This window comes from Macaca nemestrina, chromosome 4 (assembly GCF_043159975.1).
Source record: "Macaca nemestrina isolate mMacNem1 chromosome 4, mMacNem.hap1, whole genome shotgun sequence".
In the NCBI taxonomy this organism is placed as follows: Eukaryota; Metazoa; Chordata; class Mammalia; order Primates; family Cercopithecidae; genus Macaca; species Macaca nemestrina.
The window spans coordinates 65,932,361-65,957,367 of NC_092128.1; the positions used below are offsets into that span (position 1 = coordinate 65,932,361).

Consider the following 25,007-nt stretch of genomic DNA (forward strand, 5'->3'; position numbering starts at 1 on the left):
AGCCTCTTTGTCAAAATAGTAAATTTAACACAGTATCTGGATAGAGGCAGCAGAAATATGTGCCACACTTAAGCATCTGAAGAGTTTGGATAGGGTATTAATTCACTATCATCAGTTTTGATTATTACTAGTTTTGTGTTTTGTTTTACCTTCTCATTTTTGTCTATCATCTTCTTCTGATTATTTTCCCATTTTCTGCCTTTGGAGAGCAAAATGGCATTTTCTAAGTTCACAGATGTTTTGGAAAATACCTATTTTATTTCTGATATTTTAATGCATACCTCTGCATTTTAATACACATATACTTATTTTTTAAAGTCTAAAGTTATTCAGGCTGGCTCCTCCTTCAACATAAAGATGTTAGCAACCTTACAGCGTCCATTCAATATCCTATTTTATTATTTTTCTTAGCTTTACTTTCATCTTTTTACAGCAAAAACAGGCATTAGCTTTACAGTCAAGAGTAAATTAAATTTACCAAAAATCTTATCAATTACTAAATGGAAAATTCTATTAGTTTGTATATCTTATGTCTTCCCTTTATCATCATTTTCCTTTTTACCAAAATGCATTTTTAAAAGTTCTTTAAGAATGTTCTGTGGTTATTAAAAATGTCATAGTATTTATATGTTTCAGTGTATATTTAACTTACCCTTACTCTTGAATAATCATTTAACTGGGCATATGTTTCTAAATTGAGGGTTATTTTTCTGAAAAACATTGAAAACATTGTTTTATTGCATTCTAACTTGTTTTCGGTGAAGAGAAGTTTGTTGTTTAATTCTCACTATTTTGTTGGTCATCTGCCAGCTTTTGAAATGTTCTCTTTAACTTCAATAGTCTACAGTTTGACTATGATGTGTTTAGATTACAGTTGTTTGGGTGTTTGTTTTTAATATTTATCTCACTCAGAACTCTAAGAGATATATAAAATTGCAATCTAACTCTCTTTAATATTTAAAAATTTAATATTTAAAATTCTCAGATTTTTTAATATTGCTTTTTTGGTTTCTATTTCTGGAATTGTTAGAATATTTTGATATATCCTCCATGACTCTCATTTATTCATTTATTTTTTGCATTTTTTCCTATCAGTGATGTGTTATAGATGAAATCATTAATAAAACATTTCTGCTTACTTTTCCTAGTTTATTTTCAGTCTAGAGTTTTTCCTGCCTCTCCAATTTTTTATATTAATGAGTATATTGTCTTATTTCCAAGATTCATTTTGTTCTCTCTCATACCCACTTTTTCTTATTACTTTTTTTGCCAATTTCCAGATAGATATAGATATAAATATAGATATAGATATAGATATAGATATAGATATAGATATAGATATAGATATTTGTTGTTGTTATTGTTGTTGCTGCTGCTGCTACTGAGATGGAATCTCATTGTGTCACCCAGACTCTGGAGTACAGTGGTGCTATCTCAGCTCATTGCAACCTCCACCTCCTGGGCTCGAGCAGTTCTCCTGCCTCAGCCTCCTGAGTAGCTGAGACTTCAGACACATGCCACCACTCCAGGCTAATTTTTGTATTTTTGCTAGAGATGAGGTTTCACTATGTTGCCCAGGCTGCTCTTGAACTCCTGAGCTCAAGAGATCCGCCCGTCTTGGCCTCCCGAAGTGCTGGGATTACAGGCATGAGCCACACTGCCTGGCCACTTCTCTGTTTTTTTTAATGTGATCTTTTTATGTCTTTGAATAGGTTGAACATCTCATTTTAAATTTTATTAGGCTGTCCTACAAAGTTGATTTTATTAAAAGCATTTTTTTCTTTTGGTTGTTGCTTTAGTTTTTCTTAGTATGCTAGTTCTTCATAGTTCCCCCATATTAATTTACCAATGTAAGGTCCTTGGTCTCCATGAATTTTAGAATTTGGGTGAGTTTATTTCCTTTCTTATTCTGTTATCTCATTTCCTGCACACTTGTCTCTATCTAGTAATTTTGGAATTATACATCCAGCTCTTCAACTTCCTCAGACTCCAAGAAATGGGTCTTAAAATAGGGATTTAGGGTGTCTTTTACAAAATTTGAATATATAGCACATCCAGTAATAGGACCAATGTTTCCCATAACAACAGCAGTTGTTGCTGTACAACCTCACGAGGTCCATAATTTTGTATAAAAAATTAAGTCTAGACATTATAAAATGTTAATATTTGCTTTTCTTTTCTTTGGTGGGCAGGCAGTGATTCTCTCTCCAACATACTGGTTTATCAAAAGTTCAGTTTATAAAATTTTTAAACTAACAAGTGTTATTTTCTTTTGAATAATATTCATTTATTAGGAAAATAAATTCGCATGAAGTGATATTTTAATGAATTTTCGATAAAAATAAACTTCAATCCAATTTCTAAGAGAATAATAGATTAGAAAGAAGGAGCACAATGTCTATTTAATTCTGTGAACACCAAGAGAAACTTTCTAGGTCGAATATGTCTTGTGTCTCATAGCTAGGTAAGATGAGGAAAATTAGATGGGGTGCCCCCAATAAAAGAGCAAATAGAAATTTGGAAAACTGATATGAGAGGAAAACCCATGAAAACAAATTTCTTGCACTAGAGATGAGTTAACTGAAGGAGATTGTTAGAGGACAATCAGGTATATGGAATCACATGTACATTTGACTATGAGTAACAATTTAGAATCCGTGCATGAGACTAAATAGAGAAAAGGGAGGAAGTGAGGAAAGAGGAAGGATAAAGGGAAGAAGAGAGTATGGATGAAAGATAGGAAGGGAATTTAATGATAAACAAAAACTCCCTGACTCTAAAGATCGTTAGATATTAGTACAAAATCTAATTTACTGGGGATTATTTAGAAAAGTATAGTTAGCTCTCTTTCTGAGCTAGTTTAAATGTACTTATTTAGAAGCCTTAGCTGGGAAGCCAACTTACTGAAGTTTCTTCTAGCTTAGTCATGCATTATCATACCTAGAAGCTAGCCATAGTGACCCACAAAAGTTATTTCAACTTCTGTATATTCTAGGCATGAAAGTTGAAACTAGTTTTCCTGAGATTCACACTTTAGTATTACTGATATAAGAGGTCTGTGAGCACATATAAACCTTTGGATACTGATTTAAACTATACTCTAGGGCTTCTAGGGTTGTCTGCTGCTTAATTAGACCTTCTACACAGGAAAATAACAATAAGCAGGTGTCCCGTCTCCAACAGATGCCTGAGCCAGATGCTCAGAGAAACACGCACTCCATTTCCTATAATGTTGTCTATTGCTCATTTTTATAGTGTCAAAGAAGCCTTTCTGAGAATACTTTGAGAATTTACAATAAAAATGAATACAATATGAAGAGTAAAAGGACTAACCTCTAAATTAATATGTTTTGTTGCATATGCTTTGTTATGAATAATCTTTTTCTATTACACTTTACTTTTCTCACATTTTAACTTTCACCTAGTTCCCTTCACCATTCTTAATTGGATTTAGTGTACAATGAAAAGGTACATTAAATCTCTGATTATCTACAATATACCAGAGAACTGGATAATGGCTGAAATTCCAGGGTCAGACCTAAATCTGTCCACCTTAGGGAAGACTTTGATAAAATGTAATGTTGAGGGCACTGACACCTGATGTGTTGAAAAAAGAGAAAAGAGAAGAAAGAATACTCCTGCAAGAATGTGAAGATTTTGAAGAAAAAATAAGACTCATGATAAATTATATCCACTGTGTTATTTTCCTCAAGGCAGTCTCAGTAAAGCTTCCCAGGAGGGCATTAAAGAGAACTCAAGAATAAGAAGGAAGGACATCCAGCCAGAGAGTAATTTGTCCCATTTATTTAGGACCACCACAAAACTGGTCATTAAAAAAATACCAGTAATATCTCTAGTTGTTGTCTGATATTACCTCTGATAAAAATAGTACATCTAATCAAATTTTCCTAGAACTAGGTGAAAGTCTGCATTTGGCAGCATCTTGGAATTGCAGTCATTCTTAATAGATTCAGGAACAAAGAGTGAGGAATAGTAAAGAGAGTGATGACTTTGAAAGCAAGTAATTTGATTTTTATCCCTTACTAGCTATGTTACCAGTCTCTTTTCAGCTCTCTTATGTGATAGTCACAAAGAGACTGTAATAGCTAACAGAAAATCTTTGCTAAATTCAAGTGATAAAAATATGCCAAGATATAGCACCATGTTTAGAGTATAATTAGTGATCAGTATATATTAGTTTCTTGCCACCACCTCCAACCACCCCTCCAAGCTTTTCTCTCAAGGATTATTTTTTCATATGGCCCATTATCTGTAGCATGTGTGCCCTTGTATGTGGTGCACCATGTATATCAGCTACAGTCTGTCTTTGGATATTTAAATAAAATTATTTCAATTTTCTATCTTATGTTTTACATGAAATCCAATGTCCTCTTGAAAAATTCAGCAATTTCCAAAAAGCTTACACTGATGATTATGTCTGGATCCTAGTTTAGTTCTCAACTTCCCTTGCATCTTACCATCTGCTGTCATTATTTCTCTCTACTCTGTGCTGCTCCATATACCCAACAAATTCTTTCCCTAATTTCAAAAAAAATTATGTAAGCCACAAAGATAAGCATAAGACAGAGATTTTAAAAAACTTAAAATTGATTAAAAAGATACCACTATGGGAGTCAATTTTGTATGTCAATTTGATTGGCTAAAGAAATGGATAGACAGGTATCCAGTTTAACACTGTTTCCAGGTGTGTCTATGACAGTGTTTCTGGATAAGATTCATATTTGAATCACTGAACTCAGTAGATAGCTGTGCCCAAAGTGGGCTTCATCCAGTCCATTGAGGATCTGGATAGAACCAAAGATGGAGGAAGGAAGAATCTTTCTCTTCTTTTCTTCTTCATTAAAACATCTCATCATCTCCTTAACTTGGATATTTACACCATCAGTTCTGTTGATTCTCAGACCTTTCAGACTCAGATTGAATTATACCACTAACTTTCCTGGATCTCTAGCTTGCAGAGGGCAAATCATGGGACTTAGTCTCCATAATTGTGTAAGCCAACTACTCATAATAAACTTCCTCCTGAAAATATTTCTCTCTTTAAAAACCCATTAATTCTGTTTCTCTACAGAACCCTAATACATACTGTTCCTACACTTCCTTTTGACTATGCAGAGTTGACGTTTCTTATTGAACATCCCACTTCTCAAGAGTTTGCCTCTAACCCCATTGCTCACCCTCTTTTTCCTACTCATCTGTCTTCAGTATTCTCCTTTGTTTTTCCCACCACTGAATTTATGTATTTCCTAGTGTTCAGATATCTTTCCTGTATTTTTCCAATCTGCTCCTTCAGGAGCTTATCTTCCACCCTCTATTAACAGCAGAGCACATTCAGTTCTTCCTTCACTGAGAGGGACTTTGACTCTAACTACAAAAATTATGTTTTTATGTCACTTAAAGAGTAATTAATATATATACTGGAATAAACAGTACTTTTTTGTAAATATTACTGAAAACATTAAGGTGAAGTATCTTTTCCTTAGGCTAGCAATATAAGGTGCATTTTGCTTTCCTTTTTTATTCATTTTTCATTATTCCATTGCTGTTCTGTAGCTGAACTACTTTTAGCATTCATAGATTTATGTCTGATCCTTGAATTTTACTTTAACCTTTGACATTCTATCCTGAGTCTTTGTACAAGAATGAACTCTAACTTATGGTCAAAACTAGTCTTACTACCACAGAACACTCAATACTAGAGACTTCTAGTGTTTTTCTAATGAAATATACTGCAACTTGGGGAGCAACTTGTATGAGGGCTGTTATTTTATTCACTGCTAAATTCCTGGAAGTACATAGGTATTTTATATTTGTGTGTTGTGTGCATGTGTGTGTGTGTGTGTGTGTGTATACATGAGTGAATGATATGTGACTCAATTACCTCATTATTCTTCCAATAATGATAAGATGTCCTGATTATCTATTACTGTGTCACAAATTCCACCCCAATAAATATAATGGCTTATACAAAAATTGTTTCTCATGATTTTGTGAGTTAATGGGGCTCAGTTGGACATTTCTTACTCGGATATCAGCAGTATGGCCTCTTCACTTATATATCTGGCCCTTCAGTGTTCCTCCATGTGATCTCTATCCCCAGAAGGTTCTTGGACTTCTGTTTTGGTAGTTCGGGGCTCTAAGATATTAAGATACAGCTACTTATTTCCTGAAAGATCTAGCATGAAACTAGCATAGTATCACTTCTGCCATAATCTATTGGTCAGAAAAAGTCACAGGCATGCTAGCTCAGATTTAAGGGGAGGGAACTACACTCCACTTCTCAATGGGATGAACATCAAAAAAGTGTTGCCATCTTTCATTAACAGTATGTATATTGAGCCCTCACTAGGGATTAAGTTCTATGCAAAAGAAAATTTTTAAAAAGTCATCTCATTTAATGCCCATAATGATTCATTGAGATACATACTACCACTGCCATGAGTTGTAGAGTGGGCTATTTATTTTTATGGTCTGATTGAATTTAGTGCTCAAGTTCTTTATCACTATGACATATAAACTCTGTTTAACTCACCAAAAGATTCTTCTAGAAAAAGTTATAACCATCTATCTTCCACTGCACGGCCAGCACAGTTGATATATTCATATACTTTTGAAAAACCCATACGGTTGTGTTTGCAAAGATACATAAAATTGCAATTCAATCTGCTATGGTGCAACCTTTTTTTTTAGTCCATTGATAACTGACTACATGGATCAACTAATAAGATTAAAACTTTCTATTTGGTTATGGCTGCTTTTGAGGGAGGGGAGACCACGTATATTTATTTATCAGCTTTTTAAATTTTACAATATACATTGGCTTGATATTAGGTCACAAGCTTAGGACAGAGCTCAGAACCAGTTGCTTGCTGAGTAGGGCATATCAGATAACTACTTAAAGTTGTTATTATTCCTTTACTGGTAAACATGACAATACTCCTGACTTTCAACCTAGTCTCTCCAGTCTTTAATGTATGAAAGGTTACATTTGGTGCATGAACAGTAGACTAATAAGATAAGATACCATTGCTTCTTTTTGTTCATAAGAACTTTTCAGAGCAATCTAGACTATCCTGCATGTGGCAAATAATAGGATTATTCATTTTTGGCAGGAAATTTCTTGATATTAAAGCATTATTAATTTTTCCTAATTGAAATAAACATTGTTAACTATTTTGTATTTTACCAGGAAAGCACGATTTAAAAAAGAAAAAAATTCCCACATCTGAAGAAGTGAATAATTAAAATGAAGTAGAACAAAATTCACTCTGTAAAGCACTTTACACCTTATTGTTCATTGTTCAAAATTGTCCCTAAAATACAAATGAAAACACTAATTAATCTTAATGCAATTTTATAGACATTTATGTTTTTTAATCTTTGCTTTTTTGTTCAAAAACTAGTCTGACAAACTGATAGATTTCAAAATCTGTGAAACAACTTGATATTCTGAATTTCACATTTTAGTGATTTTCTTATTATAGTTTGTCACTGTGTTAGGAACCCAGTATGATTTAAATGTTATCATAGATTAGTCTTAACTTTCAATCCCAACTGGATTTCCTTAAAAGGAAAGAATTTATTCATCTCGCATTATCAAGTCTCCACATTTCAAGTCCCTAGGTGTGTTCCAGTACATTGTGTTTTAGAAAAGCAGATCTAGCATTTCACATTTCCTCAGTGACTATGATAAAGCACTCAGTAATGGAGGAGACTCAAATGAGAAGGTCAACTTGGAGGTTAAAATTAAACACAAAATGTTATTCTATGGCAATCAGCCTTTTCCTATTCTCCAATCCTCTTCAGGGGCTAAGATAATGGAATAGGGCCCAAAATTACAATAATGGTCCAGAGCATAGTTGTATAAATAGGACGTATAGTCTGAAGCCTTGAGTTCATTTCCTGGCTTGCCCTTAAGTTGGTTAGGAGTTTGTGTGCACATGTGTTGGTGGGAAGGGGTTGGAGGAGGGTATGCTTGCATACATTTACAATCTAAAATAAATGTTTCTAAAAAAGGAGATGCATGATGTCCTCTCTCAATATTCTTTGAAATCTTAAAATCTATAATGTTGTGGGGTTTATAAAAATTGTGTCAAATTTAGTTTGTGAAATTTAGTTATGTGAAAATTTTAAGATTAGACAAACCTTAGTATGATTTCAGAATAAAAGAAAACTTTTATTCTGGAGTTTAAAATTAGCACTAAGAATAACTGCAAACTTTATAATGATCTTATTCAAAAGGAAGTTATAATTTTCTATCTACACTTAGTAATAAAGGTAGTCTCTGAATAATAATGAGTACTTTCTAAAGACAGCCTCTAAAATACAGTTTAAAAATTATGAGTTTGGGCTTTCTTTTGTCACTAGTGACTTGACTATTTCAATTTCTAGGCCATGTCCAAGTCATGTTTGAATGGTTCTGTATGTATTAATATGAAAAACAGTGACCAAAGTTGATAAACGTAGGATTTAGCAAAAACAAATTCCTGCTGTGAAGAAGAAATAGAAGAGGGGTAGGTACTTCTTAACTGAATAGCTTATTGAAATACCAAAAATAGATAAGAAGCAGTATTTATTGAAATGCTGTCACTTTTATTGCAACAAAACACAGATCTCTTCTGGAAACCTAAGGGAAAGTGCAATTTAGTAGAGAAAAAAATCTGTAAAATGTTCTATTGATCTCTAAAAGTAAAAGATAATCAATTCATAATAACTCACTCAGGAAAAATGAATGTCTACCATTCTAAGTTGAATATAGAGGAGAAAATGAGAGGACATAAATGAAAACAATAAAAAGAAGGAGAAGACGTTGTTAAATCATCATCCTTCAATTAATTTCCACAACAGAGGGTTGTGTAGAACATTGTCAAAAGCAAGACCATGGCAGTCAGGATGGAATACATTTGCTTATGGCTTGAATTGGCTGGTGTATTATGTAAGAAATATTCCACAGTCATAGTTATCTTATTTAATTTTGATTTTAAAGTACTTGTTCATATTCACAGTGTATTTAGTATATTAAAGTAATGGCATGATTCTTTGGAGAATATAATCACATTTCTATTTAACTATATCCATTCTCATTAAGCACAGTATAGTTAGGCTCCATCTCCAGTGTTAACATGAGAAAAACATATTTACACATTAACCTTAAAGGACATTATGCTAAAGTTTCTAAATCCATAGTCTAGAAACCTTCAAATTGATTAGAGAGAATTGTTTTTACTTTACGTAGTAAGAAGTTCTCATACTCTAATTTTGTTCACTTCCAAGGTGATTAAAGTTTTTATATGTAAAAATCATCTAAATATTATCAAATAGTATTTGAATAAGAAAAGTTAGCTAATGAATTTGAGCAGTAAACATAGCAAAACTGTTTCAGTCCTGGGGAAACAGCCCTATCCTCTATTCAATTTATCTCCTAGATGATTCCTCAATTCTCTACATAGATTTAACTTGGCATAGAAAGTCATTTTATGCTCCCATGGTCTTTATGGAATTATAAGCTTTTGTTTTTCTAAATTTAGATAATAGAAGAGTTAAAATACAGCTAAGTAGTTCAGGCCACCTTTCAAGATTCAGAAATGCTAAATACTTACCATATCTTAAGTCTTTGAAATGTTCAGCTTCATGCTAATATTTGTAATTATGTTTATAAAACCTTTGAATTCTTAACTGGTGATGCATTAGATAATTTCAAAAATCTACTTTAAATTATCTAATGTCACACATTTTTTCAATTATTTAACAGACATATTATAAAATTCCTTACAGGATATTAACATATGGGAGGATAAATTATACACTAAACAATTAGACTAACATTAAAAAGGAATATATTTGGAGTCTTCATAGACAAATTATTAAGGAATTTCTGAATCTTGATGATGGATATACGTGGATAAGGCTTTAAAGTGTTTAGTGCCACTAAATAAATGCAGGGGATTTTACAGGTGGAAGTCTGAGCTTAAAGAGTTTGGGCTCTCTGTTTTCTCTAGCGACTTGACTGTGAATGTGATCATGACTGTGTAAAGGCCAGTAGATATATACTAACAAGACTTAGTTCTAGAAAGAGTTCTTAATAAGGAAGAGCTACTAATAAATCTTGCAGTGTGAGCAAGGAACAGTCATTTAAACCATGAGGAAAACTAAAATGCAAAGCCCAGGTGTACATAAATAAATAAATAATCTGGTTAACTTAGATTACAAAGCCAACTGCCCAAAAGAGACTTTTAGATAGCAAAATTAAAGGGAGCTTTTATTTCAACACCTTTATAAGTGCTCAGCTCCAACAGAATGTAGACATCTAGACTGCTGACAAAAGCACAGGTAACCCTTTGTCAGTTCATTCTCTTTACTGGAAATTAAATGAGGTTTTTCTTTGCACTGAAGTGGGAAACAAATTTTTTTCAACAGGTTGTGTTGGTTGCTTTAATTGGACAATTCCAAAAGAAAGAGCTTTAAGAAATCATCAAGATATTTAGGTAACAAAGGGTATCCTCATCTGGCAATCAGAGAACTTTTGCTCTAGTAGAGAAGACAGTATTACAGTCAGAATAGTCTGGGTACTACAGCAGAGAACTCTCAGCTGCTTACTTAGCAGAACCGTGTTTATTTTTGTTTACTCAAATGACTAGCAAAACTATGATTAACAAAAGTAAGCTGTTATATAAAATAATGATATCCAGTAAAACCGATATAGTACTAGATAGAAATATCTCAATAAATGAAAATTCTAGAAAGCACCCAGTAGTACTCCCCACATTCACTGGCATTAAAATCTTTCTCAGTTAGGAATCACTTTTCTGAATTATGTTATCCAAATGTTCAAAAAAATACCACTATGATGGTAAATCGTCCCATAAGGTACATTTTACTATTGCTTTCATACTTTCCACACTTTCCTGCCTTTTATAGTTTGCTAAGTTTTACTAGCCCTAAACTTAATTCCTTTTGCTCATATAGTCTGTGTTGCCAAGTTTTTGTAAGTATTAGAAAAATGTTCATATGAAGATTTGCTCACCCCCCAGACAGAAATTAAGATCATATTTTCTAGGCTTAGAATTTCATCTATATGTTGAGAGGACAATATAAAAATTTTTGTAACCTATCGTATGACCCAGCTATACAGTCAGCAAGAGAAAACAGCAGCTATTATTATCTTCTTTGCTTTAAGAGAATTAAGTGAACCATGTGCATGTAAAATGATTACTGACATTTTGTTTCAGTGTATTAGTAAAAATATGCATCATTTCCAAAATTTATTTGGCAAAAAGAAAAACACTTCTGTGGAGGACAGTTAAGAGGCCCACTTAGATTTTAAAGTATCTATTGGAATCTTATAAACTAATTTTTACTTGTAAAATTGCTTTTTCAATCTTTTAATTCTAAGATAATCACACAGTATTTTACATTTGTTATATTTATTACAGCTAGCTAATGAAATCAGAAATCAGTAATTAGGTTTAATGAGTAAAATTTTTATGACAAAAATGTTTGTAATTTAGTTATAAAAACAATCATTTAAAACCAATACTTGGCTGAGTGCAAGTCTATAATCCCAGCACTTGGAGAGGCCAAAGCTGGAGGATTGCTTGAGGCCAGGAGTTCAAAAATCAGCCTGATCAACATAGTGAGAACCCCATCTCTTAAAAAAAAAAAAAAATCAACCAGGTGTGGTGGTATGGGCCTGTAATCCCCACTACTCAGAGGCTAAAGTGGAAGGATTCCTCAAGCTCAGGAGTTTGAGACTTCAGTGTGCCATGGTCAAGCCACTGCACTCCAGCCTGGGCAACAGAGCAAGACCTTGTCTCAAAATAAACACATAAATAAATGAAATAAAAAATAAATAAGTAAAACCAATACTCCACCAAAGTTAGTCCCTCCTAACAAATGTTTATAGTTTTAGGATTACCAAAGTCATTCAAACTGTTAGAACAAACATTTAATTTGCCCCTGTTTAGTAAATATACTTAGAAAAAAGTTTGAATGATATTTAGGTCCAGAGTAAGTACTGATTTAATTTTTTTTACCATAACTTATGTGGACACTAATATTCTATCTTATCTAAATAATAACTGTCTAATGACGACCAGAATGTGTCATTCACTTATCATACAGGCCTTTCTATCAAATGCCATTGATACTGATGCTTTATGATATCAACTATAATTTTAATTAAGTCTGAATCTAAGATGTTAGAAGTTATTCAGCCAGAATTTGAGGTACCCTAATATCAGATTTTTACTAATATTTTAGGAACATAAATTCAACTTTAGACTCACCCTTAAATTTGTAGAGCATATTTATAAAATATAGAGAAAGGTAAAATATATCTCTAGTAACTACAAGGTTCTTTCCATAGAAATCTAAAAATCCTGTATCTACTGGTTCTGATCAAACAACAAATTGCTCTGGTACTGCAACCTCAGGCTCCAAAAGAAAACATGGTTCAAGGTCATGGAGGACTAAAAGGAAATTCAACAAGGAATATCTCTGAAAGTAGAAAAAGGAAAAATAAAGAAGCCAAAGTGGGCTTATAAGGACACAAATTTCAAAAATAAGTCTATGGAAAATGTAAATATCCAGGAATAGGTTCAAAAAGGGTGAGAGCCCCTAAATATCTTCCAGGAAAGCTCATCTAAACCAGTCTCAGTGTTGGAATCAAGCCGACCTTTGGGTGACTCCAGGGTTTTCATTTACTCTAAGGCTTTGGACCCAGAACTTCCAGAGTAACAAAGAAAAAAAGTATAATTTCTTCTAAATAACAGCTCTTCAGTTATTGAAAGATAGAACTATCAATCCTTCAGTGAGTCTTGTCATTGCTAACACACATCGTTAGTTCTTTCCTAACACTTCAAATGACAGAGTTCCGTGGTCATTCACTTGGTCCTTCACTATTACAGTCATTTTCCTTCCATTCTATGTCATTTTTTTTTGTCTTTTTGTTTAACAGTACAAGGATCCAAAATAAACTCAACACTACAGATTTTGATGAGAAGCACAGAATGTGTTGGTGCCAAGCTACTTGAGTGTAATTTTTTAATTACTGTATTTCAAATAATAACACCTCATATTTTCTGTGGGCTAAATCAAACTATTCAGTTGCCTTTAGGTGTCAGAGCACACTGATTGCCTTAAATGGGTCTATAGTTGTTTTGCATATATAGTATTTGTGTATTTAAATAGTTGGCAAATTCCTTGAGGACTTTAACATATCCAGTGTCCAAGACATATTTTATGTACCCAATATGACATTTTCTAATAGGTGACCAAATGATCACCGAGAAATTTAAAGCTAAATTGAACGCACATACATGCGAACTTGGCATTAACTTAGTATATCACTCACTCCCTTCAATAAATATTTAACTTGTGGATAAGAAATCTTTTTCAATTCATATGTTCACTTTACTCCATGACCCCTTCAAACTTTAGCAAAATACAGACAAAATCAAATATAATTTAGTAATAAGCATTTTACTATTGTCACAAAGAAAAATACCTCTTTACTCAGCATTTACACTGTTTCAAATGCATGCTGCTGACATTTTTTAACAAATATGATGCTTATGATTCAATTATTCATATGGATTTTTAAATAACTGAAATGAACAAGATTTATCACCTATTCAAAGTCATCCAAATGACTACTGTGAATTGAAAAGAACAAAACTGTCATACAGCTAGAAATAAAAATTGTGGCTCTGAATTCTGGACCAGGATTATATCGGAATTTTTCACTTTAGTTCTGATGTTGATTTACGTTATATAAAGAAATTAAAAGCAAACTAAGAACTTTCCAAAAAAAGTTCTAGTTAAAAATAATTTTGCTTAAATTATCTGTGATTATAGTAGCTACATAAATACGTAAGAAAAATTACAAGTTTTGTCAGCATGAAGTCTTGTAGTTGAACCTCACTTTCATTGTTACTAGCCATATGACCTGTGGCAGGTTACTTTACTCCCTATCAGAATGCTGCTGACATCCTTGAGCGTAAATGTTATCTTTAGGAAGATTAAGATACGAACTTCTTCAGCTTTTGTTTTAAAGTTTTAATCTTTTAACTGTCTGGGTGGTCTGACTGACTTCCATTATTTTAATTTCCACCTCTAAGTTGATGACTTCTAATCAGTATCTTCTACAAAGTGTTTCCTCTTAAATCCCATAAATCTATATCTAATTCCATCTTTGAGACTTCTATCTTTCTGTGCACAGGCAATTCAAATTCAGCATTCCCAGTCTGAACTCATAATGTATTTCCATTAATCTGCCTCTCTTCCTGGATCCTACCTAGGTGTATCATTGACTCACTTGATCGATTATACCTCTTATTTGGCATCCCCACAGCAATGTTTGTTCTCTATTGCAAAAGTAATTGTTCTTGGTAATTTAATCTTGTCATTCTTTTGTTTAAACACTTAAGTGAATCATGATAACTTACAATTTAAAATTCAAATTCCATACTATCATCCCAGACTTCCATGCAGTAAACCTTATTTCTCTCTTCAGTTTCAGTCCTCATTATCCATAGACTCACTTTTTGATCACATTAAATTGTAGTTCTCCAAATGCATCACTATATTTCGAACTACTCTGCCTTTCTTCATGCTTCTCTATTCATTTGGACTTTCCCTTTCTCTCCAACTAATTAACATCATTCCTTAAGACAGTTCAAGTGTGATCTCCTGCTAGAAGTAAAATTAAACAAAATCTTCTCTAATTCCTTTCCTCCTCTCCTCTGATTTATATGGAATAAAAGCTCATTAAAAACCATATTGCTGCAGTTCCAGTTTATGTTTTAGTTATCTTTGCATGTGTCTACATTCTCTTATTTTTCTCCGGGTCTTATCAGTTGACTCCTAATGGTATAAGAAACACTCAGTGTAGATCTCAAGGACAAAAGAATGAACAAATGACATCTAAGTTAGCCCTCAAAAGATAAGCAATATACTGACTTGTGTAAATGGCAGAAAGATTGTGTCAGGCAGTGGGATAGCATGAGGAAGAAATCGAAAAACACATACAAATCAATGTAAAGCTGGTCAAAATGAAGATAGTTTAGACAACATGGTGCAATGGCTGCTACTGATCTGGCCTTATTCTCTTAGAGTACTTGAAATTATCAGGACAGCCTATCCAATCTAGGTAATTCCTCTTTACCTTGGTGCTTTATATAAATAATACATGGATTTTTTGAAAATGACTGAATTCATTTCATATAAGTACTCTATAAGGTAAACAAAAATACATGGCCAGGCATGGTGGCTCATGCCTGTAATCCTAGCATTTTGGGAAGCCAAGGCAGGCAGATTGCTTGAGCCCATGAGTTTGAGACCAGCCTGTGCAACATGGGGAAACCCTGTTTCTACAAAAAATACAAAAATTAGACGATGTGGTGGTATGTGCCTGTAGTTCCAGCTACTCAGGAGACTGAGGTGGGAGGATCAATTAAGCTCAGGGCCTCAAGGCTGCAGTGAGGCATGATCAGGCCACTGCACTCCAACCTAGGCAACATAAATATAAAAATAAAAAATAAATACAACTTCGTGAATATAGTATATAGAATCATATTCTGCATATTTCCAATTTCTACTTGATCAGGTATCGATAAAAGCCTTGTTAATAATTATAGGAAAGAGAACAGTCTCTGCTGTGGGCTTCAGTGCTCTCTCATATTGTCCTCAAACCACACCATTCTGTATTATGTGTCTTCATTCTTGCATTGCAGGCTTTCTTCAGTCTCTGCTTCAAGGCCACCTTCAGTAGATTTATTTTAATCAAAGTGATTATTAAGCTAGTTTCTTCTTGTCTGTTATGTGCTATAAAATGTCTGGCCTGCAGTACTTAGGATTGCGGACTTGCTTCTTTCTATTTGGGGGGACCTGAATTTTCCTGTCTCTAATCTTAGGACATTGTGTTCTCCAGCCATCTGTTTCTGGGTTCTGCCTACACAGCAGAGATGGGGGAAAAAAGTTTTATATCCTACTTCTTTTGTTGGGAAGAGTAACTTCCAGATTGAGTGTGAACTAACAGCAGAACTCCCACCACACAGGAATGTGGAGGTCGTGACATTTCAGGTATGACACCAGTGACACCCACCCCCAAATCCAGTAACTCAGTTTATATCCAATAGACGACATGTATCCAATGTCATGACACCTCATAGGGAGCACTTTGTGACAGGAAAATAGAATTTATGAAGCTACTAAATTTGGAAAGTCAGATGAAATAAAAATCTTGAATCTTAAATAAAGGGCTGTAAAAAGATAATGAATAAAGAAACAAATAAAGGTAATTTCATGGGAATTACAGCAAAACTATAACACTTCTCACAGCAGAGGGTAAAATAGAGTTTTTCCTTTAACACTGAGAACTTGTGGGATGCAATGAATATATTATGTGCTCCAAAATTCTAAATAAACTTATTTAGCATTGGTCAAAATTTTCCATTAAAAGATGTGACCTTTCTTCATGACAAAAGTATTTTTTCATGTTGCTTTAATACTAAAAGTAAATTGCTCCTGACTACCCATGCATTTACGCAAGACTGGTATCCACAGTAATTATTGCTAAAGGACAACCACACCTGCTGAAAGCATAAAAATAGGTCTCTATTTACGCTTAGAAATTGACAATTCTTAGTGGCATGTGTTATGTTTGATAACAAATGTTACTTGGCAGGATAAAGTAGTGACTTTCAATCAACATCAAAAAGGCACATTGGAATATATCAGAGAGAATGTTATTTTGATACATTGAAAATGTGGTATAGATAAAAAAGAGATCCAACTGAGTTTAAATTAATTTTATTCAAGTGTGAGCTTTTTAGACAGATGTTATATCTATAATATTAATGTATGATATTTAACATTTAAGATATTCATTGAAATATTTGGCTATCATGGAATTTGTCATTCTTTTCTTCTCTATAACTAGGTTATCCATATGCAGGGAACTCCCATTTCAAAGATAAAGGAAAATGGCAATTAGACATTAAAACTCTAAAGCATTAAATAAATCATATATATAAATGGTGCTCACTTGGTATTTTTAAATATTCACCTGTCTTGTTCATATTGGTTATTGTCTTATTAGTATTTCTGATTTTTGATTAATGTCATTACTTTCTCACAAATGTATAAATTACTACATAGATATGACTAGCCCATATTACTAGTTGCCTCCTTTCTATTTTTGTATATATAAAATTATATTGCCTCAATATTTCAATGTTGCGGATAACAAAACCTCATGAGAGGTTGAATACATATACAAGAATGATTTCTATGAATATTTTCCTTTAAAAGTAACAATGCACACAAATAAACTTTAAATTCAGTCATGGAATTTTATAGGCTTAGTATTAGACAATATTTGCTCTCATTTATGATTTGATAAAAATTAAAATGCTATGGAATGTACCAAAATCTCAACACGAATGCAGTTTTCTGACACTGGAGAAGCTACTGTGTTATGCCACCCAGATCTACCTTTTAGGGCTGAAGCATTCATCCCACAGAGAAAGGGCTTCTGCCTTCTGTTAGCCACAGATGAGTTATTTAGGAATAGCTCTCTGCAAAAGGGAGATGGAACATTCAAGATTAATTGCTTTCCCCAGGGACAGCCAACATCCAATACTATTGATGTGGGGAGAAAGATCCAGCCTCCTTGCCACAATTTTGAATACTTTTGGACCATTCGTGCTTCAGAGCTCCAACAGAGACAGATGAGTCCTCTGCTGAAACTGTATCAATTTCAAATTCTCCCTCTGCTTACTCTTGCTTTGCTCACTCTCTTACAGGTATTGTTCCTGAGAGCATTCTCCAGCATACCAACTGCATGTAAATTCTATCTCAGGGTCTATTGCCTTGGGAAAATGACCTATGAAAATTGACGTTAGAGTGGTACTAAGAAACAGGCACTAAAATGAGATTTTGGAGCCATTATCATTCACTGTAAGACTACTACCCAATTACTGGTGTTAGATGAAGCAATGATGGACCATGGCATGTGGCTTTCCCCACTAGTGAACTGGGAGAAGATATTAGTGGAAAGGAATGCTCTTGTGGGTGTAATAGACCAGCTGCTTGACAACTTCAGGGAAGTAGCGATTATGATGACAATAAAATCAAATGGCTCTTGGTAGGTGCTATTGACGCATTAAAGGAAAAAATACCAATAGAAAGATGGAGGGTAATTAATTACTTATCGGAGATGAAGTATGAAAGCTAGAATGCCTCTCTGGTAAAAAAAAGAATCTTTTATCTTATATTATTGAGGTAGCAAATTCTGAGGACCAGATCCAGGACTTAAAAAGATAGAAAAGCTTCCAGGAAGATTGAATTCTCGATGTTAGCAAGTCTACTCTGCCAAGGTCACATCCATAACTGGGAATGAGTGAGAACTGAAGATTAAGATTGGAAAATCTGTATCTGCAAACTAAAATTCCCAGATGCTCCAGAACCCTCTGGCCCTGCAAAAGTGGTTCACTGTTCTTTGTTAATATCTAATGTCTTTCTACTTGCTTGAACATACAATTAGAATTTATAGGTGTGGGAGCAAACTCCATGATTCAATATTTAAAACCCTAGCAAGGACTCTAGGAGATGGGCAGTAACATTCTATGAGAATAACTCTTAGAAGCATGTAGAAAGCAATGGTGGAGACAGGTGGTAATATTCCATCAGAATAACTCTTAGAAGGATGGAGAAAGCAATAGCCCACACTAAGTGAAGTAAAAATGACAAAGGCCATAAAAGGTGTTGGAAGAAGAGTTTGAATGGCTCAGAGAAGTGAATATGCTACATAAGAGAGTAAATATGCTACATAAAGTCAGAAAATTCACCAAATTACTGTGCTTCACAGAGTGGGCCTTGAAGATCTTGTTTACTAAAGAGGTAAGAAATTTGTTGGATATAATATTATTTTAAAAGCTCAGTGGTGGCTGTCTTCTGCAGAGCAGGCATAATAGGAGCTGCTATTACAGAAGTAGGTTCCGTAATGGCAATGGGAATGATATAATCCCAAAATAATAGAGTTCATGTGGTGTTATTTAACCATCAAAGATAAAGTTGAACCAATTATCCCAATGAGAACAAGGTTAGACTAGCAATAAGGGTGGCCTTACTTATAGAGAGCCTTGGAAATTGTGAAAGTAACACAGCATTTCTAAGGACAGGAGAGGGTATTGTTCAACCAAATACAAAGAAATCAAGGTTGATTGATCAGGTGGTTGAGTGAAGTTGCCCCAGTAAAACTCACGATTCCTCGCAGAGTGTCCAGACAAGAGTCAGTTTCAGATCTGGAACCCTTTGAAGACAGGCTAGGTCCACAGGAGGGAGGATCCTGCCTTATTGCAATAGGGTATATAGTAAAACTTCCTCTGGCATTTTCCCAAAGTGTTCTACAGCCATTTACTCAAGAAACTTTATGTTGAGGAAAAGAAAATAAGCAGATATTTTATGACTCTTGAACACTGTGTCTGAGATGGCTTTAAAGTATGAACATGTCCATTCTCTTCAGGATATAGAGGCAGTGTAATTGAGACTTGGAAATAATGCTCCAATGCATTTACTGGGTTTCACAAAAGGCTACAAGTTTTGAATGGTCCCAGAGAAGAATACAGCTTGACAGCAGGTCCAGGCTTCAGTGCAAGTATCCCTGTCTCTTAGGCTATATAACTCAATAGACTGTATGATCTTAGAAGTAAATGAGAAGAATTCTACAGCAGGAAAATCACAGCGTAGATTTAGTGGGTTCTTGACAAAGGCTATGCCATCTGCAGCAGAGAAATATTATTTGAAAAGTAGTCTATAATGTCCTTCTGGGCCTTGGTAGAGATAGAATACCTGATACATCAAATGTCCATGCAGCCAGCATGCTCCATCATGGGTTAGTTATGTTTTGTCCCAATATAGAGTGGACTGGACATAACAACAATCTCTTGTAAGTTGAAAATGGAATATGTGGATATGATCAAGTGAAAAGAACACAAGGTTCTGTTCACAAACAGGTGGAACAGATTTGAGTGCCTCTCTCTTGGCTCACAATTATGGTTGGGGGAGAATCACTTGGATTATAGATCCATCGGCTCAGTATGTAAGATGAAGAGAAAAATTACCTGCTGCTATAGGTCTTCACCCTGGAGTGGACATGAAAGTCAGCCATAGGGGAAACTCCTTGTATTGGTCAGAAATTTGTATAGTAGGCCATCCATACTGTGTGGGGGAAAATGGCCTGAAATAATATATATAGTCCCATGGCAGTGATGAATGATTTAACTATTGGGACACAGACATGAAAAGAGAAAAACTGGAAAACTTGGGGGGTCTCGTAAAAAAAAAAAATGAATGTAGATAAGTCTATGGGAATTTTTGTAGATCTTTGTATGGTATGTTGACACCCATGCAGGAACATCTACCTAGAAGTGGCACTAATAACACAGAAATCAGAACAACTCTACCATTTGACATCAGCCAGTCTCTATCATTGGCCATTTCGGTGCTCTGGGCTCAAGAACAGAGTAGATGGGAAGGAATATATGGAGCAAATAGTATGGGCTTGCACTCACTAAGGCTGATTTAGCTACTAACAGCTATGAAGGTCAAAATTTTCTGCAACAGAATACTAAGCTTCCAAAAATCACTGAAGTGATAATAAATGTTTAACAACTGGCTATCCAGGGAAAAGAGCCCTAATTTCTGTAGTATTAATACACCAAGCATGATAAATTTCAAGTCCCAAACCTGACATCACTGAAAGTAAAACTGTGAAGAAATGCAAAATTTAGATCTTAAGAACAAAATCAAGACAGCTTTAGCATACCACTAACTATATGACACCATCCCTTTAGGAAATCAACCTAGGAACTTGATGGAAAGTTGATTACATTATACTTTTACCATCATGGAAAAGACAGTGAATCATCTTGAATGAAATCAATATATATTCCAGAAATATGCTTCTCCAAATCAAAGGGCTTCAGTGAGTGCTACTATCTAAGGATTAAAAGGATTGTGAATTCTCTGGTGTGGTATTCTGTATAACATCACATTGGATGAGGAGAGCTTTTTCCTAGCAAAGGTAATGTGGTTGTGGGAATATAACCATGAGATATAGTGGTTCTACCACACATTGTGCACAGCAAAGATGTTGGCCAGATCAAACAGTTGAATAGCGTTTTGAAGTTGCAGCTAGCTGCTTTGAAATAATCATCTTGACACTATAAGACATCATCATCCAGTACTTAGAACATGTCAAATCAATGACAGTTTTGTATCCTTAATAAGTTGAATACGTGGAACCAAAAGTGTAGATGTAAGAGAGATCTTGCTTTCAATGAATTCTCATTTCCTGTTTGGGAAATTAGTTGTTCTAGTTCCTAAAATTCTAGGTTCTACAGCTCTAATGTCTTATTTTCATATAAAATAAATACTTCTACATAGGGTACTCAGCAAGAGCCTCATAGAATTGCAAGCTCTCATACCCCAGATGCAGGGATTATTGCCTGCTGAGAGCTCATAAACACATTCCCCTTTGAATAAGGTTGTTGCCTTACCCTCTTCCCAGGGGCAGCCTGCATGAACCGTCCTGATAACCATATTTCAATTCGGGACACCTTTGAAGGGGCATCTCAGATTCAGAATTTCGTTTATGTCAAATGAGGCCTCCCTTCCAATTGTATTCCAGTTCAGTTTCTCTCCCACCCAAACCTGCTTTCCTCACAGACAGTGGTCCCAAGAGCACTTCTTATCAAACTACTTGTTTGAGAATGTCCATTTTAGCATCTGCTTCCAGGGAAACCCAAACTGTGATAGATACCACTTCAATCTCATCTTCAGAAATTTGTAGCAAATTCTCTAACCTCTATTTCTGTCTGCTTCATACCAAAGCTCTCAAGTTTTATTTTCTAATCCTTACTTGCTCTTACATTTTTTTTTTAATGCCAGAAGCAGTCTTCATGCAATCTGGCATTCAATTTTCATAGTATATTTATATGTGCTAAAAACGACCATTTTATCAGGAGCAAATATCCAGCTCTGAATTAAATTACCTCATTCCCCTGCCACCTCACCATAGTTAGAACACAGCCTGACTTCTGTGTAGATATGAGTATTACAAAAGACAAGACTTTAGAAATGAAATAGCCATAAAACTCCTGTTCAATTTAAAACAAAACCATGCACCTTGGAGCCAAGTGCCACTGTCATCTCTTGGTCTATAATTGCATCACTATAAATAGCAGTTTTCTTTTTCTTCTAAAATTGCTTCAAAGACTAATGTACAGGAATTCTTATAATTTTAACAAATGAATAGGTGGTGAAGCCTTCCTTCCTCACCAATTGTGAAAGGGGCTTTTGTAGATTATAAAGACTATTTGACTTTTTATTACTGAGACATCTATGTGTCCAACACATCATTAAATCTTTATGTACTTTTAGAACTTTCTGAAAAATCTACTCAGGTTTCAAATGCATTCAGTATATAAGCACTGCTAAAATAAATAGGGTGTTAAAATACAACTTTTAAGCAGGGCTTTATAAGGTGAGATAAACAGTACTGCCAGATAAAATTTTTCTTGTTAAATTGGCCTTTATTTCTCAAACCTCCTACTTTTCTTTCTTCGAGTTGTCTAGCAACATGAAAATCCACAGATCTTAGGTGGTAGTTTAGATTTTTTCTTCTCTTTTCCCCCTGTTTTCAAAACTTTGTTTCCAGAGTAAAGAAGCAATGTTCTGGTTGATTCCTAAACAGTGTGTTTTAAAGTAATTTGGAAAATCTGAAATGGGTAACAAGATAAATTTGTCTCCATATCCATTGAAGTTTATGGATAAGATACTATAGCCAAGGAATCCAAGGTTTTTCTTGATACATCAATATGTAACATAAGAGCAATATTTAGTAGCAAAGTATCAATTTCACTATAAATGGTGCATCACAAAATCAATATGTTGAATCAGTATCTATTACCGTAACTCACCTTTCTTCCACTTATCCTTAAAGTCTCTCAACACTAATAATTAGCAAGTACTGATCTGATAAATTATAGTATTCATCTTTCATTTTTCCTCCAGTACTCCAGATATTAGTCTTACCACAGGTGTAATTGCCATGTCATTTTTAAAAAGACATGAAAATAATTTTACTGTATAGTAAATACGTATTTCAATCAGCCTTAAGATAAAATTAACATCCGAAACATGCATGATTGAATAGAGAAAACATTCGTTAAACATGGAGACAAAATTATAATTTGTAATTCATGCCATTCAATTAAATGTACCGTTTAATGTGTATGTAAGGAAATTAAGTTTAGGAAAGTAGATATTACCTGTTTGCCTTTTAGTCTCTCTGCTCTTCCTTCATTTCTTTCTTTCTTCCTATAGGTGCTATATTTCTCTTAGTACCCCAAACACACAGCACTGCACAATTGTTGTAGAAATCTTCCTAAAGGAAATCAATTATTGATTGAATTTACAATAAGTTGCAGCAATAAATCTCTATCAGCAGAAAGCCAAATCTATTTCCCCAATAAGTTCAAATAAGCAAATCTACTGCATTAAGTGACTGTATTGAAAATAAAAGCATTTAAGAGGTTCACTAAATAATATGTAAAAAATTATAACTGGTAGAATTCTTTGGCAACTATAGGAGCTAGTTAGAAACTAGTCTTCAAAAAGGTGAGTTTGAAGTAAAATTGTATACTTTCACAAGTTCAAATCAAATAATTGCATTCACATGAGATAAATAATATAGGTTGCTCATATTTTTAAAAAATTCAAATACTAGAAGGGGTATATAATTCAAACTATACAGTTTTTGACATTAAAACTGGCCAACTTATAAAATTCAGAGTATCTATTCAGGAGCCCTTGCCCATAGTCCCTGGAATCTAAGGCAGATTCAGTAGAGCTAGTAAAGCAATAAATGAACTGGCCCGAAGCATTTAAAAGTGAAAGCCAGGAGTTACACCAAACTGAGCACTATAATAGCTTTCTTATAGTGCATGACAGTGGAAAGTGTCTTTTACTCAAGAATCAGTACGGTTGACTAGGAAAGAATTTAAAGATCTGGTATGGTTTTATGAGATTAAGGAATAAAATTGTATTTTATTTCATTCACTAAGTGAGCAAATTACTTCTCTGCTTGCTCTGGTTACGTCCTTATAAATTGGTGATAACCTTATCTTCCTTTTGAAAATCAACAGATGGCATGAGGGTTAACTGGTGAATTTAGGGGGGAAATCTCTGTACATAATTATAAAATAGTGTCATTCTCCTTAAGTTAATTTGATTTTTATGTATCACTAAGAATTTATGCAACTGTTTTGAATCTACCACAGGCTTGTCAAGTAACTTGAGATTTTGTTATTGTTGTCAGGTTTCTTTTTTTTTTTCCTGCTTGTTTCTTATTTATACATGAGAATTCTGAATAAAAATTGAGAGGATTCTGACCAAAAAGTTATTCCTCAGCCTTACAGATTATTTCCTTCCTAGACACCATACCAGGAAGACAGACATGTAGAAAGTACTTGTAACTACTAAAACAATCATTGATTCATTTATTTATCCACTAACACTTCCTTAATATCTATATCTGTCATGCATCAAGCCCCCTTGCAGACATTGGAAATACAAAGACAGATGTTATTGTAACATAGTTTTCACATGCTAGGATCTCATAACCCCTAGCCTGGAAACTCCTAAGGAATTTGACTCTGTAGGACTCCTGGGGAATAATTGTCACCAACCTCTCACTCAGGGTAGCATCACTCGCTCTGGGTAGCATCAGTCTTAATAATAATGACAGACATAGGGCTGTACACAAGGAGGCAGCTACTAGCTTTTTATTAAAGTAGTATGTCCCAAAATCATGAGAACATTTCTTAATCTCTACCTCTTTCCAGTTAAATTCCTTTGGTCTCTGCACACTAGAATTCACTACAGTCTAGTTCCATAGTGAAGTATTTAAGAGTTTATACTCT

At 34.1% G+C, this 25,007-nt stretch overlaps 1 protein-coding gene across 2 annotated transcripts in view; it reads right to left on the reverse strand.

The window, feature by feature from the left end:
* LOC112425526 (T-box transcription factor TBX15-like) overlaps positions 1 to 25,007 on the reverse strand; it is a 581,798-nt gene that overhangs the window by 520,261 nt on the left and 36,530 nt on the right. For both annotated transcript variants that reach the window (XM_071094759.1, XM_071094760.1), the window contains exon 2: positions 23,355 to 23,470. The gene's annotated coding sequence lies outside the window, so the exon portion shown is untranslated. The remainder of the gene's footprint in view (positions 1 to 23,354; positions 23,471 to 25,007) is intronic.